Source organism: Choloepus didactylus, chromosome 2 (genome assembly GCF_015220235.1).
Source record: "Choloepus didactylus isolate mChoDid1 chromosome 2, mChoDid1.pri, whole genome shotgun sequence".
Lineage (NCBI taxonomy): Eukaryota > Metazoa > Chordata > Mammalia > Pilosa > Megalonychidae > Choloepus > Choloepus didactylus.
In genome coordinates, this window is record NC_051308.1 from 142,042,214 (window position 1) to 142,057,738 (window position 15,525).

Consider the following 15,525-nt stretch of genomic DNA (forward strand, 5'->3'; position numbering starts at 1 on the left):
AAGTCCAACACCTCTTTCATCCTCCCCCGGCTCTTCAGGGGGGCCCCCGAATATATATTTTTATTCTCCACCCAAAGCACTTTAAGATGTGCCAACAAGGTTCTTTTATTTGTCTTTACTTAGCATTATATAGTACCAGTATATATTTTCAAATAATCTTGTAGCTAAAGACAAAAACATAATTTTCTCAGTGAAACAACTACTAGTTGGCAAAAGTGTTCCTTTGTGTAAAACAGAACACAAAATTTGCAGAAAAGGAGTTCTAAAACTAATGCTGGTTGTGCAAATAAAGTTACGCTGCTAAGTTTCAGAAAATTTTCCTTCTGACTTCTAGGTAAACTGGCTCCACCCAGCTGCTGAAATGTGATACGAGTTGTAACAAAACCGGAAGTTGGCTAGGCTGCCTTTGCTTCTCAAGGTAAGTGTCTCCTGCTCTCTTTTCTTCAAAACTCTTTGAAAAGCGTTTGAAATTGGAATCCAGCTAAGAAACTGAATTGAGAGTAGGCGGCTGTGCTGACCAGGGCAGTCGGAGATCCAGAGCTCATGCTTTATTAACAAGTTATGTTCTGAAGCTTGCATTGAGCAAATGAGGGTTCGCTAACGAGTTATGTTAATAATGTGTTCCTGACTTTGACTAACGTGCTTTAATCCCAAGAAAAGCGTGTTAATAAGTAGAGACATGTTTCGAGATCCTGAAATCATCGACTTTATTCGTTCACGAGTGTTTTTTTTTAATTTTAATTTTATTTTAAAGTATGGGAAATTCCTTCATATTTTAAAGCAATATGAAGGTTACTTAAAACCTTACTTGTTTTTTAAATTGTCTTTTTATCTAGAAATGTTAGCTTTTCTCCTCTCCAACTCTGGTGTGCCTTTAGAAGTTCCGAAAGGATTTTCTGGTGTTTCAAAATGTTACCTCTGTCTGTAGGATTTTTTTTTTTTTTTCTTCAAATTGTTTTACTGCCTTAGGGGAAAGGAGAGAGCTCTATTTGTAAATGTGTTATCAACAGTGTTTTTTCACAATGCTAAAATTTTCAGTTCAGATATTTTCTTTCACCCCTCAATTAAAAAAAAAAAAAAAAAAAAAGTGAAGGATTCCAGTATTGTACTTGGGTAGTGGAGAGCTGGGAGCTTAAAGTTGGTTTATTGGTTTATTGAAAACAGTGAGCTAGACTATATATTTATTTATGTATTTGTGTATTTATTCTATGGTTATATAAATCCCATAAAATTTGCCATTTTAATCATTTTTAAGTGTACAGTTCAGTGGCATTAATTATTTTTACATTTTGTGTTACCATCACCACCACTTATTATAAAACAGAAACTCTGTATCCTTCAAGCAATAACTCCCCATTATCTCCACTGCCCACTCCCTCCCCCAGGCTCTGATAACTCTAATCTACTTTTTGTCTTTAGGCATTTGCTTGTTCTAGAGAGTTCACCTAAGTGAAATTATACAATATTTGTCCTTGTTGTGTCTTGCTCATTTCTCTTAGCATTTTGTTTTCAAGGTTCATCCTTGTTGTTGAGCTAGACTTTTAAAAGAATGTTTTTGTTCAAAAGCATGGGATCTGGTAAGTTCTTTAGTAAGCCAATATACTGATTCTTTTGGTTGTCTGTACCTTCTGTTTAACACCTGGTTATTTATGTAATGTCAGATTCCCTTGAAATTTGATTAAAAATCACATAGTGTGAGTGCTGTTTTCAAGGTTTTCCGCTTCAGAGGGAATCTATGTGTAGATTGCCTGTGTTGCTGTCCAGGAATTTGTCATAAGACACCAATTGTGGCAGAAAATGCAGTACATTTTATTAGCAAAAAAGGTTGTTAGTGGAGGTTCTGAAAACAGGGAGATTATTCCAGACTGTGAGAATTAGACTTGAAGGAAGGAAGGCAATTTTTATGGAAGACCTCGTCTATAGTGGTCACTGTGCTAGATGTTTTATATATGTTATCTTTTTTAATCCTCACAAAAGCCCTTGATATTGGTGACATTGTCTCTATTTAACAATGAGAAAACTAAGACTCAGGAAGATTAAATAATCTATCAGTCACTAAGGAGGTGCTAGCAGGATTCAAATCCAGGTCTCTGAGATTTTCATAGTTCACCCTGCATCATAGGGCACAGTAATTGATACCATTTTTTTTTAATTAAAGTTTTTTGAGATATATTGACAAACCATACAGTCATCTGCAGTGTACAGTCAGTTGTTCACAGTACCACTATATAGTTGTGCATTTATCACCACAATTTTTGCACATTTTCATTATCACACACAACAAAGAATAAAAATAAGTTAAAGTAAAAAAGAACACCAAAACATCCTCCCCATCCCTTCCTATTATTCATTTACTTTTTGTCCTCATTTTTCTACTCATCTGTCCCTACACTGGATAAAGGGAGTGGTAGCCACAAAGTTTTCACAATTTTCCATTTCTGAAAAAACATCTGGATTTTGATAGGGATTACATTAAATTGGTAGAAGGGCTTAGAGAATATTGTCATCGTAACAATATAAGTTGTCCAGTCTCTGAATGTGGGATAGCTTTCCATTCATTTAAGTCACCTTTAATTTTTTTCAGCAATGTTTTGTAGTTTTCAGTGTAGAATTTGGTTAAATTTATTCCTAAGTGTTTTATTTTCTTGAATTCTTCTATTGAATCTGCTTTCATAAGTGGAATTACTTCCTTCATTTCATTTTCAGGTTGGTCATTGCTAGTGTATACAGATATAGCTGATTTGTGCATGTAATCTTGTATCCTGCAACTTGCTGAATTTATTATCTCTAATAGTATGTATGTGTTTTTGTGTGGATTCTTAAGGATTTTCTATACATATGATCATGTTTTCTGTGAATAGCAATAGTTTTACTGCCTCCTTTCCAATTTGGATGCCTTTTATTTCTTTTTCTTGCCAAAATGCTTTGGCCAGACTTCCAGTATAATGTTGAATAGAAGTAGCAAAAGTGGGCATCAGTGTCTTGTTCCATATCTTAGGGGAAAGGCTTCAGTCTTTCACCATTGAGTGTGATGCTAGCTGCGGGTTTTTCATTAATGCCTTTTATCAAATTGAGGAAGTTCCTTTCTATTCGTAGTTTTATAAATTGTTTTTATCAAGAAAGGGCACTTGATTTTGTCAAATGATTTTTCTGCACTGATTGAGATGATCATTTGTCTTTGTCCTTTATTCTGTTAATAGAGTGTATTACACTGATTGATTTTCACATGTTGAGCCACTCTTGCTCTCCTGGGAAAAATCCCACTTTTAGTGTTCTGCTGGATTCAGTTTACTAGTATTTTATTGAGGACTTTTGCTTCAATATTCATATGGAATAAAGTTCTGTAGTTTTCTCCTATTGTCTTCATAAAGAGTTAATGCTGGCCTCATAGCATGTGTTAGGAAGTGTTCCCTTCTCTTATTTTTTTGGAAGAGTTTGAGAAAAATAGGTGTTAATTCTTTAAATGTTTGGTAGACTTCATCTGCGAAGCCATCTGATCCTGGGGTTTTCTTTGTTGAGAGGTTTGTCATTACTGATTCAATTTCTTCAATTTTATAGGTCTGTTCTGATTTTCTATTTCTTCTTGAGTTAATTTTGGTTGTTTGTTTGTACAGAGATTTTTGTGTGTTTCTTTGTTTTTCATTTAACACATGCCCATTTTTTTATGGGTGAGAATTTGATGGAAAATGGAGGTCCTAGTTAGAAGGGAGAGCATGAGTAGAAAAAAGAATGGAGCTTATTCTGGAAATTCCAAATAGTACATTTTCACCAGAGTATAGGGAAGCAATTCCTGAAGTGTAGGTTGGGTCATATAATACCAAACATTAAATGCCTAATACTTTTGTCCTTAATTTAGTAATTCCTAGGAAGCTGTTGAAGGTTTTTGAGGAGAGGGGTGATATGATGAGAACTGTGCTTTAGGAAAATGGTCATTTATGTTGTGCGGGACAGACTAGAATGCAGATACAGAATCAGCAGGTCCAATTGTGAGAGTGTTTTATTAATTTAGGTGACAGATAATGAAAGCTTATGGCTTGGAGGTAATGCTGGAATAGAAAGTAGAAGACAGATATAAGAGAAGGAATAGAAAGTAAAAGAGTGCAAAAGGAGTAGGTGAGTGTGTGGTTAGGTGAAGGTAGAATCTGCAGATTGTCTTTGGAAGTTGGGGTCCAAAAGAGTATTTGGAGCAAAGTCTTGAGTTTGGGGGTTCAAATCTTGCTGACTAGAAATATGGTGAGCAGACCACTATCAGGATTAGAAAAATCAGGTGCAAGAACTCTTCTGGAAGAAGAGATGAGTTGCATTTCAGACAAACTGAGCTTATTGCCATTCAAACAGATTCATACACAATTGGAGATTTTAAAGCATTGTGGAGATGTGGAGTGGGGCAACTGAAAGATTTGGGAAATATCCTTGGAGGTGATAACAGAGCCTGCTAAGAAAGGGGAAAACAAAGAAGAGGGCCAAGGGAACAAGTATTGGGGATTGTTACCTTTGTGTAAGGGTCATGAGGAGGAACCAGAGTTAAATAAAATATTTTTATAGTGACTATTTCTAATGTTTGACTTTGGTTCTAGTAGACTGCCCCTCACTTTTCCCCAAAGTCTGTTTTCACTTTTTTCTTACTACATCTGATCCTTATATCACTCCCATTCAAGTCATGCTCATTCTGATTGTATTTACTGTGTCAGCCCTAAGGGTCTGATTTGAAGCTGTGGATAATTTTGCGGTTAAAACCTCAGGAAATAGGCCTGATACCATAATTTCTTTACACCACTAATTTGCTGTGAGTTTGCTAAGTGTCTTCATCAGTGCCTCTTTTACATATTGGGATAATAATATCCCCTTCATGTGTTGTTGTGAATGCAGGAATCCGTTGACATTATGCCTGACACATTGTAAGCCTTCAGTAACTGTTAGGTTTTCCAAGATCTTTTCTCCCATCCCTCTAAATTACTATAATGAAATGCATTTTTTTTTTCTCTTTTGTACCTGTGTGAACTTAGGCAGTATTTTATAACCTTTTTGAGTCTCAATTTCCTTACCAGTAAAAATCTTCCAAGGATCAGAGGTCGTACATGTAAAACACCACTGGGTTGCCTAGAATAGAGCAGGCATTCAATAAGTATTAACGTCATTTTAATTACAGATTAATGGTACTTGCTTTGATTTCATCTATTAGTTTTGTGTCCTAGAGATGGGTCCATTTCCACTTAGTGCCTAATTTTGTTTTGAGGACATGTTTATTGTGAGAGCCATATGGCACGATCCAGATGAAAACTCTGTAACATGTGTTTTAGTTTTCTAAGCTGCTTAAAGCAAATATCATGCAACAGTTTGACTTGAACAATGGGGATTTATTAGTGTACAGCTTTGAGGCTTGTCCAAAACAAAGCATCACCAATGTGATGCTTTCTTCTCAAAGACTGGCGGTGATCTTTGGCTCCTCTGCCACATAGCAGGGCACATGGCGGCATCTACTGGACTTTTCCTTTCTTTTTGCATTTCTTTTTTTTTTTAATTCATTTTTATTGAGATATATTAGCATACCATGCAGTCGTACAAAGTGTACATTCAATTGTTCACAGTACCATTACATAGTTATGCGTTCATCACCAAAATTAATTTTTGAACATTTTCATTACCACACACACACACAAAATAAGAATAAAAATTACAATGAAAAAGAACAATTAAAGTGAAAAAGAACACTGGGTGGTTTTTTTTTTTTTTTGCCCCCATTTTTCTACTCATTCATCCATATGCGCTGGACAAAGGGGAGTGTGGTCCATATGGCTTTCCCAATCACATTGTCACCCTTCATAAGCTACATTTTTATACAATCGTCTTCAAGATGCATGGGTTCTGGGTTGTAATTTGATAGTTTCAGGTATTTACTGCTAGTTATTCCAATTCATTAGAACCTAAAAAGGGTTGTCTATATTGTGCATAAGAGTGTCCACCTGAGTGACCTTCGGCTCCTTTTGGAATCTCTCAGCCACTGAAACTTACTTCATTTCCTTTCACATCCCCCTTTTGGTCAAGAAGATGTTCTCCATCCCATGATGCCGGGTCTAGATTCCTCCCCAGGAGTCATATTCCATGTTGCCAGGGAGATTTACTTCCCTAGGTGTCAGATCATCATCTTGCTTCCATGGCTTTCCCTTTCTCTCTTTCTCTCTGTGTTTATTTCTAAAAGACCTCAGTAATAGTGTTAAGACACGTCCTGAATGAGGTGGGTCACACCTTAAGTGAAGTAGCCTCATCAAAAAGTCCTATTTACAATGTGGTCACATCCACAAGAATGGGTTAGATTTAAGAACATGTTTTTCTGGGGTACATACAGCTTCAGACCACCAAAACATGTAACATATTTTCCCCATCTATTTTTCCAGAGAATGAATGAAGAAAATAAAAAAGTTACTTGTTGATGATGCTGTGAAGCCAGGGAAACCAAGGTTAGATTATAGAGTTCCAAATTACTCTTTCTGTTCAGTGGCTTTCTCTAACTTTTCTTTTACTTTCTCTTGCTTTCACTCAAACTTAAAAAATCTTATTCCAAACTCTTCAACTACTAAGCTGTCAAGTCTGACAGATCTCAAATTGGTATTCAAGTTACCATTTTTTACGCTCTTTGTTTTTTTAGGATCTTCTCTGAAAATGTCATAACTGCATTTGTTAATTTAAAAAAATCATTTTTTTTTCTGTGTTTCCTGCTGTAAAAATGGAATCTGAAACATTTTTGTCTGGAGAAATGGAAATACTTGACCTGTTTTTCAGTTTGCCCATAATTTGAGATTCAGCTATCAAAGTCAATTTAATTCTTCATGTGGAAGGTTTCTGTGAAGGTAAAGTTAAATTACTGGAAAGAAGGAAAGCAAATATTCTGAAATATTTGAGAAGGCTTGAACAAACTAAATACAGGACAGATGCGAGTAAAATGTGAAAGTGTTAGTTGTCTACCTACAATGGAGTTCACAAGAAATTAGTACATACTGGTGATATGGAAAGTTAATAGTCTTGATAAGTAGCAGCAATGACCATTTCTTGACAAATTACTATTTTTAATCATTGAATTAGATACCTTTACATCCATTCTCTCTGGAGCTTTAGTTCTATGAACGAAATCTCTGCATTGCTACTCAGACTCTTTTTAGACTGGACTTAATGTTCTGAATTAGGTAGGCAACTTTAGATTTCAACCTTTGTCACAACATGCCCTCCACCTGTTTTGTTCATTGAAAAATTTGCATCCTTATTGGTCCTGTTTACTTTCCACAGACTTATTTCTCTAAGTAGGGAGCAATGATGTGGAGTGAAATGAACATGGACGTCAGAGTTAGATTTGGATTCTTATCTTAAAAGTATGCACATTTTATTGCAGATTCCTCAGCTTCAGTTTCCTCCTCCCTAAAATGAAGATAATACCTGCTTGTTGTAAGGATAAATCAGATGTAGCATTTAGATGCCAGGCTCTCACCAAATTAGTTTCTTTTCCTCTTTTGCCTTCTAATAACCCCTTTCCTCCCCCTCTGTAGTAAAACTAATTATTTCCTTTGTTTTTGACAGAGAAATTTCATTGCTTTCCATAATCACTAATGCTCAGTCTTAACTCTTCTAACGTTATCCATCTTCTCATTCTTCTGTGGTTCTACCTATTTTTGCAAAGTTTTTTTTCCACCTAACTCACACTCCTAATACTACTGCAGGGTGAACACCTATTTCCACCTTTAGCCCCAGTCCCTCTAGGTGTTTGGTTACAGTTCAAAGCCTACCAGATCTTAGCTTACAGATAGGATGGGGCCCCCAAATTAATTTCTAATTCAGTTTGGAATTTCAATTCTATTTTTTAATAGAAGCAATAGTATTCTAGGCCAAAAGCCTAGAGACAAAAGCTTGTTAACTCATATATTAATTAAAATACTTTATATTTGTAACAAAATAAAAATCTGATACCATTGAATTCTAGTAATAAAATAAACTTTAAAGCAATATTCAGTAAGAAGTAGTTTTTTTGCCTTGAACATTGTGGAAATCAGTTGGTGGAAATTCTGAAAGTAGTTTTGATATGCTTTAGTGATTGCAGTGATTTTATATTATGGTTAATAAAAAAAACAAACACCTTTTTCTATTCGGAAGATCACTGTGAGAATTCTAACTTACTTTTAGCCATATTTATGTTTTTCTGTTTAGCTATGTTTGTGTTTTTCACAAATGAAATGAAAAGAGAAAAGGCATTTTTTCTGTAGGATAAATTCATCTCTCATTTCCAGAAAGCCACCCTGTCACTTGGCCTGTTTGTTCTTTCTTTAGTTCTGAGAACTCTCCTTTTTGCCAAAAACCTTGATAATCCTAATTCAGAATATCATCCAAAGCTAAAATCTAATGATTAAGGTATGTTGTAGAGTAGTGCTTTTCAAACCCTGGGTTAAGATTGATTGGATAGTTGTGAAATAACAATTCTGAAGGATGTAACCAGCATTAAAAATAAAAATAAAGGAATGTATAGAAAATATATGAGTTTATCACGTGTTAAAGATAAATGTGATTTCATGAACTGTTTGTTGGATTGCAATGTGAAAATATTTCTTACTTTGGGTTGTGGTAAGAAAAATTAAAAAAACCATTACATATGGCAGCAAAAATACCCTTTTCCACCTTATTTAGATATTTTGTAGCTAACTACTTTGGGTAAGTTTTGTTTTTTGTGGCTTATTCTTCATAACTAAGAAAATGGTGTTTCTCATACCTATGGCCTAGAATACTATTGTTTCTATTAAAAAATAGAGTTGAAATTCCAAACTGCATTAGAAGTTAATTTTGGGGCCACAGCATATCTGTAAGCTAAGACCTGGTATGAGTCAGTGAAGACACTCAGTGAGTGTTTATGCTTATATCTTGGGTGACTTAGAATAGATAGTACCTGCCTGAGTCCCCACAGTTTTTTTGTGTTCATGTTAACTTTTAAGCTCCTTTGACACCTTAATTAAAAATTAATGACCAACAGTAAGATCTAGAGCTTGAATGCAAGATAGCTCCGCTTTATTAGTTATTTGCTAGAGTCACGTCCCAAGTGGGCCTTTGCTGCTGAGAGGCCAGAGGATGCAGGGTATGTTCAGAGGCCTGAGCTTTTTATTAGGGGCTTATTTACAAGGAAATGGAAGTCAGGCACGTTGCCTGGATTCAGGAGTGTTTCCTGGATTCAGGAGCTGCTCTGAATGGCAGCAGATTCAGAGCTCAACGTGAAGATATTCTGCAAAAGCAGGGGATCTCAGGGAGTAGTTTATAAGGGTTAGGACAAAGACATTCCAATGGGTAAGCAAAGGAGCAGGGGTCTTGTGACATTCTGACATTCGGAGGGACTGATTGAAGTCAACAGGGAAGGAGGATTATACGTTACCTAGGGGAGTTTCGGGGAGAAGGTAAGCTACCGATCACTTTTAGCCCTGGAGGCCTGATCCTACAAGGAGAGTAGGTCAAACCTTAACTGCCCTTGGTCAAGGAAACCGCTGTGTGCCCAGGCTTCAAGGCACTTGGGGAAGGCCCTGGGCCCTGGGCTCCCGCAGCTAGCTTAATCATTTGACATGGTTTTAATATATATGCTTTCCTCCAGATTTTCTTATTTTCATATTTTCTTGGGGTCACGTTAAAAAATATGTTTCATGATCAGTCTATTTTAAAAAATCCTTCATTAACACATACTCCCTCTTATTTATTTTATTTTTTTATATTCAATTTTATTGAGATATATTCACATACCATACATTCAAAGTATACAATCCGTTGTTCATATTAACATCATATAGTTGTTCATTCATCACCCCCATCTATTTTTTTGAGCATTTTCCTTGTACCTGAAAAAATGAAGATAAGAATAGGAAAAAATAAGAGTAAAGAAAGAATGCTCACATTGCCTCCCCCCCACCCTATTTTTCCTTTAGTTTTTTGTCCTCATTTTTCTACTCATCCATCCATACACTCGATAAAGGGAAGTGTGATGCATGAGGCATTCCTAATCACATTGTCACCCCTTGTGATCTATATTGTTATACAAACATCTTCAAGAGTCAAGGCTACTGGGTTGCAGTTTGTTAGTTTCAGGTATTTACTTCTAGTTATTCCAATACATTAAAACCGAAAAAGGGTCATCTATTGGTGCATAAGAGTGTCCACCAGAGTGACCTCTCAACTCCGTTTGAAATCTCTCAGCCACTGAAACTTTATTTTGTTTCATTTCACATCCCCCTTTTGGTCAAGATGTTCTCAATCCCACGATGTCGGGTCCAGTTTCCTCTCTGGGAGTCATATTCCACGTTGCCAGGGAGATTTACCCCCCTGGGTGTCAGGTCCCACGTAGTGGGGAGGGCAGTGATTTCACCCACCAAGTTGGCTTAGCTAGAGAGAGAGGACCACATCTGAGCAACAAAGAGGTACTCAGGGGGAGACTCTTAGCACAATTATAACCAAGTTTCATATTCCCTTTTAAATGAATTTTTTATATCTATTTTCAGTTGGATTTTTTTGTCTTATCTAAGTTCTAATCTGTTTTAATAAATACATTGTTCTGATTAGTATTACTTGCCTCTTTGGTCCACAGTCACTTATTAATTGTATATTAATCTGAATACAAGAATTTAATATATGCTTAATTACAAAAGTAACTGTTTTGAAGTTTTATTTTTATGTGAGGTGTATGTGGAAAATGGTGTAGATAATTTTTATACCCTTCTATTAAGCACCTGTCTTTGAGGGAAGAAAGAAAACTATATAAATCTCATGAAGTTTGGGAATATTTCAGTTAGAGAATCAGGATAACCTCTCTTTTAATCTTTCAGACTAACATATCTATCTTTGTCCTGGAATGACAAAGTGCAAGTTAAGATATCTTTTGTTTTATCTTTTATATTGGGTACATGGTGCAACATCAACATTGAAAACTTTCAAAAACTGTGCATTGCATAATTGGTGGAAGTTTTTCCTATGCTTAAAGGATGACCTCATAATAAAATAGCTTGTTAGGTGGTTTCCGTAATTTTAGCTTAAACTTTTTCATGAATAACTCCTTATTCCCTTTTCTATCATAATTAGATACAATTTATTACTATAGGTTGACTAATTAATTAATATGTTAGTTTGAAAACAGGTTGCTCCTTCAATCATTAATTGGAAAGCTGTCAGCTAGCCATTGTAATGAAAATGAAACTTCATCTTGAATAGTCAGCATTTGACAGAGGACAAAGAAATTGCCATTATCTACTTCTCTCTCTGACCTTGCTTGTTATATTTTCCTAATGAATGTCATGTGGTGGTGACTTAGTTACTTCTCCTTCCCAGCCTGTGCTTCTTGTTCTAATAATTCCTAATATGCATCTCCACTCTGCTTTCTTAGAACCATTAAGTTTTAGAGTTGAACATGGCCTTGAATTTCTTATGGTTCACCAGCTGTATTTTGCAAATGAAGAAACTGAGACTTCGAGAGAATAAATGACTCATTTGATATTATTCAGCTACTTAGTGCTTAGCAGAGACCTAGAATCCAATGTTGTTTCCACTGCCATCTGACAGGAAGTCAGTGATAAATAAATATTTGTTGAACTTGAACTAACACTTGCATCATACCATTCTTTCAGTAAGTGGCACATTATTGAATTTAGTCTTTGTAACTTGGTCAAGGTCACATGGTTAAAACTAAGACCTCAGTCCTCTCCAGTGCATCTTGATAGGTCCTGAAAGGAGGATCTGGAAGCCAGATGTGAATGGAAAATTCTGACACTGCTCCATGTTGGAAGTTCCATGTTGGAATACGGTGGGCTGATAAGACCTGTCTTGAGAGTACGGGTCGGGATAGTGGTGGTTCAGGCATTTGGGCAGAGGAATTCAGCTGCCTGGGTACCTGGAGTGTAGTCTAGAAGCACAGGCTCTGGATAGGCAGATCACCATGACCATAGTGGGTGCAGAGTGGGACGCTTTAAAGACTTCTCTTACCTGGGTCTAAAGACAGTACTGCCTTGAAGAATCAAAGATTTTGACTGGAGGTTGGAAGGAGTACCCCACAATGGAGTAGCACCTCGATAACCCTGTATAATTTTCATAAAAACTTAGCCTACATTGTTTCATTTTATCTCCAAAATAATCCTGTGAGATGGGTTGTTATCTTTTTAAATAAGGGAAGGAAAAAATCTTTTTACTTTGAAATATCAGCATTACAGAAAAGTTGCAAAATAGTACAAAGAATTCCTGTATACCCTTGCCAAGATTCTGTTAATGTTTGCCCCATTAGCTTTTTTTTTTATTATATTATATTTTATTTTTTTTATTTTTTTAATCTTCATTTTATTGAGATATATTCACATACCACGCAGTCATACAAAACAAATCGTACTTTCGATTGTTTACAGTACCATTACATAGTTGTACATTCATCACCTAAATCAATCCCTGACACCTTCATTAGCACACACACAAAAATAACAAGAATAATAATTAGAGTGAAAAAGAGCAATTGAAGTAAAAAAGAACACTGGGTACCTTTGTCTGTTTGTTTCCTTCCCCTATTTTTCTACTCATCCATCCATAAACTAGACAAAGTGGAGTGTGGTCCTTATGGCTTTCCCAATCCCATTGTCACCCCTCATAAGCTACATTTTTATACAACTGTCTTCGAGATTCATGGGTTCTGGGTTGTAGTTTGATAGTTTCAGGTATCCACCACCAGCTACCCCAATTCTTTAGAACCTAAAAAGGGTTGTCTAAAGTGTGCGTAAGAGTGCCCACCAGAGTGACCTCTCAGCTCCTTTTGGAATCTCTCTGCTACTGAAGCTTATTTCATTTCCTTTCACATCCCCCTTTTGGTCAAGAAGATGTTCTCCGTCCCACGATGCCAGGTCTACATTCCTCCCCGGGAGTCATATTCCACGTTGCCAGGGAGATTCACTCCCCTGGGTGTTTGATCCCACGTAGGGGGGAGGGCAGTGATTTCACCTTTCAAGTTGGCTTAGCCAGAGAGAGAGGGCCACATCTGAGCAACAAAGAGGCATTCAGGAGGAGGCTCTTAGGCACAACCATAGGGAGGCCTAGCCTCTCCTTTGCAGCAACAGTCTTGCCCAGGGCAAGTCCTGTGGTAGAGGGCTCAACCCATCGAATCACCAATCCCCTATGTCTGTGAGCACATTAGCTACCATCAAGGTGGGGCAGGCCAATACCCCTGCATTCTCCACCAGCTCCTCAAGGGGGCTCTGCATATTTTTTTCCTTGTTTTTTTTTTTTATAAACTTTTTTTTCTTTTTTTTAAATCAACTGTATGAAAAATAAAAAAAATAAAAAAATAAAATTAAAAAAAACATACAATAAAAGAACATTTCAAAGAGACCATAACAAGGGAGTAAGAAAAAGACAACTAACCTAAGATAACTACTTTACTTCCAACATGTTCCTACTCTACCCCAAGAAACTAACCTAATATAGCAACATTTCTGTGAACTTGTTCCTACTATACCCATCAGAAATTAACAGACCATAGTCATTCCTGGGCATTCCCAGAACGTTAAATTTACCCATGATAGCTTATCTGTTCTTCTTGGATTATTGTTCCCCCTTCCTTAATTGCTCTCTACTGCTAGTTCCCCTACATTCTACATTATAAACCATTTGTTTTACATTTTTCAAAGTTCACATTAGTGGTAGCATATAATATTTGTCTTTTTGTGCCTGGCTTATTTTGCTCAGCATTATGTCTTCAGGGTTCATCCATGTTGTCATATGTTTCACGAGATCATTCCTTCTTACTGCCGCGTAGTATTCCATCGTGTGTATATACCACATTTTATTTATCCACTCATCTGTTGAAGGACATTTGGGTTGTTTCCATCTCTTGGCAATTGTGAATAATGCTGCTGTGAACATTGGCGTGCAGATATCTATTCGTGTCACTGCTTTCCGATCTTCCGGGTACATACTGAGAAGTGCAATTGCTGGATCAAAGGGTAACTCTATGTCTAGTTTTCTAAGGAACTGCCAGACTGACTTCCAGAGTGGCTGAACCATTATACAGTCCCACCAATAATGAATAAGAGTTCCAATTTCTCCACATCCCCTCCAGCATTTGTAGTTTCCTGTTTGTTTAATGGCAGCCATTCTAATTGGTGTGAGATGGTATCTCATTGTGGTCTTACTTTGTGTCTCTCTAACAGCTAGTGAAGCTGAACATTTTTTCATGTGTTTCTTGGCCATTTGTATTTCTTCTTCAGAGAACTGTCTTTTCATATATTTGCCCATTTTATAATTGGGCTGTCTGAACTATCGTCATTGAGTTGTAGGATTTCTTTATATATGCAAGATATCAGTCTTTTGTCAGATACATGGTTTCCAAAAATTTTTTCCATTGAGTTGGCTGCCTCTTTACCTTTTTGACAAATTCCTTTGAGGTACAGAAACTTCTAAGCTTGAGGAGTTTCCATTTATCTATTTTTTCTTTTGTTGCTTGTGCTTTGGGTGTAAAGTCTAGGAAGTGGCTGCCTAATACAAGGTCTTGAAGATGTTTTCCTACATTATCTTCTAGGAGTTTTATGGTACTTTCTTTTATATTGAGATCTTTGGTCCATTTTGACTTAATTTTTGTGTAGGGTGTGAGGTAGGGGTCCTCTTTCATTCTTTTGGATATGGATATCCAACTCTCCCAGCCCCGTTTGTTGAAAAGACCATTATGACCCGGTTCACTGACTTTGGGGGCCTTATCAAAGATCAGTCTGCCATAGATCTGGGGGTCTATCTCTGAATTCTCAATTCGATTCCATTGATCTATATGTCTATCTTTGTGCCAGTACCATGCTGTTTTGACAAGTGTGGCTTTATAATAAGCCTCAAAGTTAGGGAGTGTAAGTCCTCCCACTTCATTTTTCTTCTTTAGAGTGTCTTTAGCAATTCAAGGCATCTTCTCTTTCCAAATAAATTTGATAACTAGCTTTTCTACGTCTGCAAAGTAGGTTGTTGGAATTTTGATTGGGATTGCATTGAATCTGTAGATGAGTTTGGGTAGAATTGACATCTTAATGACATTTAGCCTTCCTATCCATGATCATGGAATATTTTTCCATCTTTTAAGGTCCCCTTCTATTTCTTTTAGTAGAGTTATGTAGTTTTCTTTGTATAGGTCTTTTGCATCTTTGGTTAAGTTTATTCCTAGAAACTTGATTTTTTTAGTTGCTGTTGAAAATGGTGTCTTTTTCTTGAGTGTCTCTTCAGTTTGTTCATTTCTAGCATATAGAAACATTACTGACTTATGTGCATTAATCTTGTATCCTGCTACTTTGCTAAATTTGTTTATTAGCTCTAGTAGCTGTATCATCGATTTCTTGGGGTTTTCCAGATATAAGATCATATCATCTGCAAACAATGACAGTTTTACTTCTTCCTTTCCAATTTGGATGCCTTTTATTTCTTTGTCTTGCCAGATTGCCCTGGCTAGCACTTCCTGCACAATGTTGAATAACTGGTGATAGTGGGCATCCTTGTCTTGTTCCTGATCTT

At 36.4% G+C, this 15,525-nt stretch overlaps 1 protein-coding gene across 3 annotated transcripts in view; it reads left to right on the forward strand.

Annotated features, from left to right (window-relative positions):
- Window positions 1–396: 396 nt before the first annotated feature.
- Window positions 397–15,525, forward strand: part of FRRS1 (ferric chelate reductase 1) — an 82,309-nt gene continuing 67,180 nt past the window's right edge. For 2 of the 3 annotated variants that reach the window (XM_037826560.1, XM_037826562.1), the window contains exon 1: window positions 397–418. The gene's annotated coding sequence lies outside the window, so the exon portion shown is untranslated. Of the gene's footprint in view, window positions 419–6,409; window positions 6,459–15,525 lie in introns of those variants that run through there. The other variant, XM_037826561.1, reaches the window with a different exon arrangement.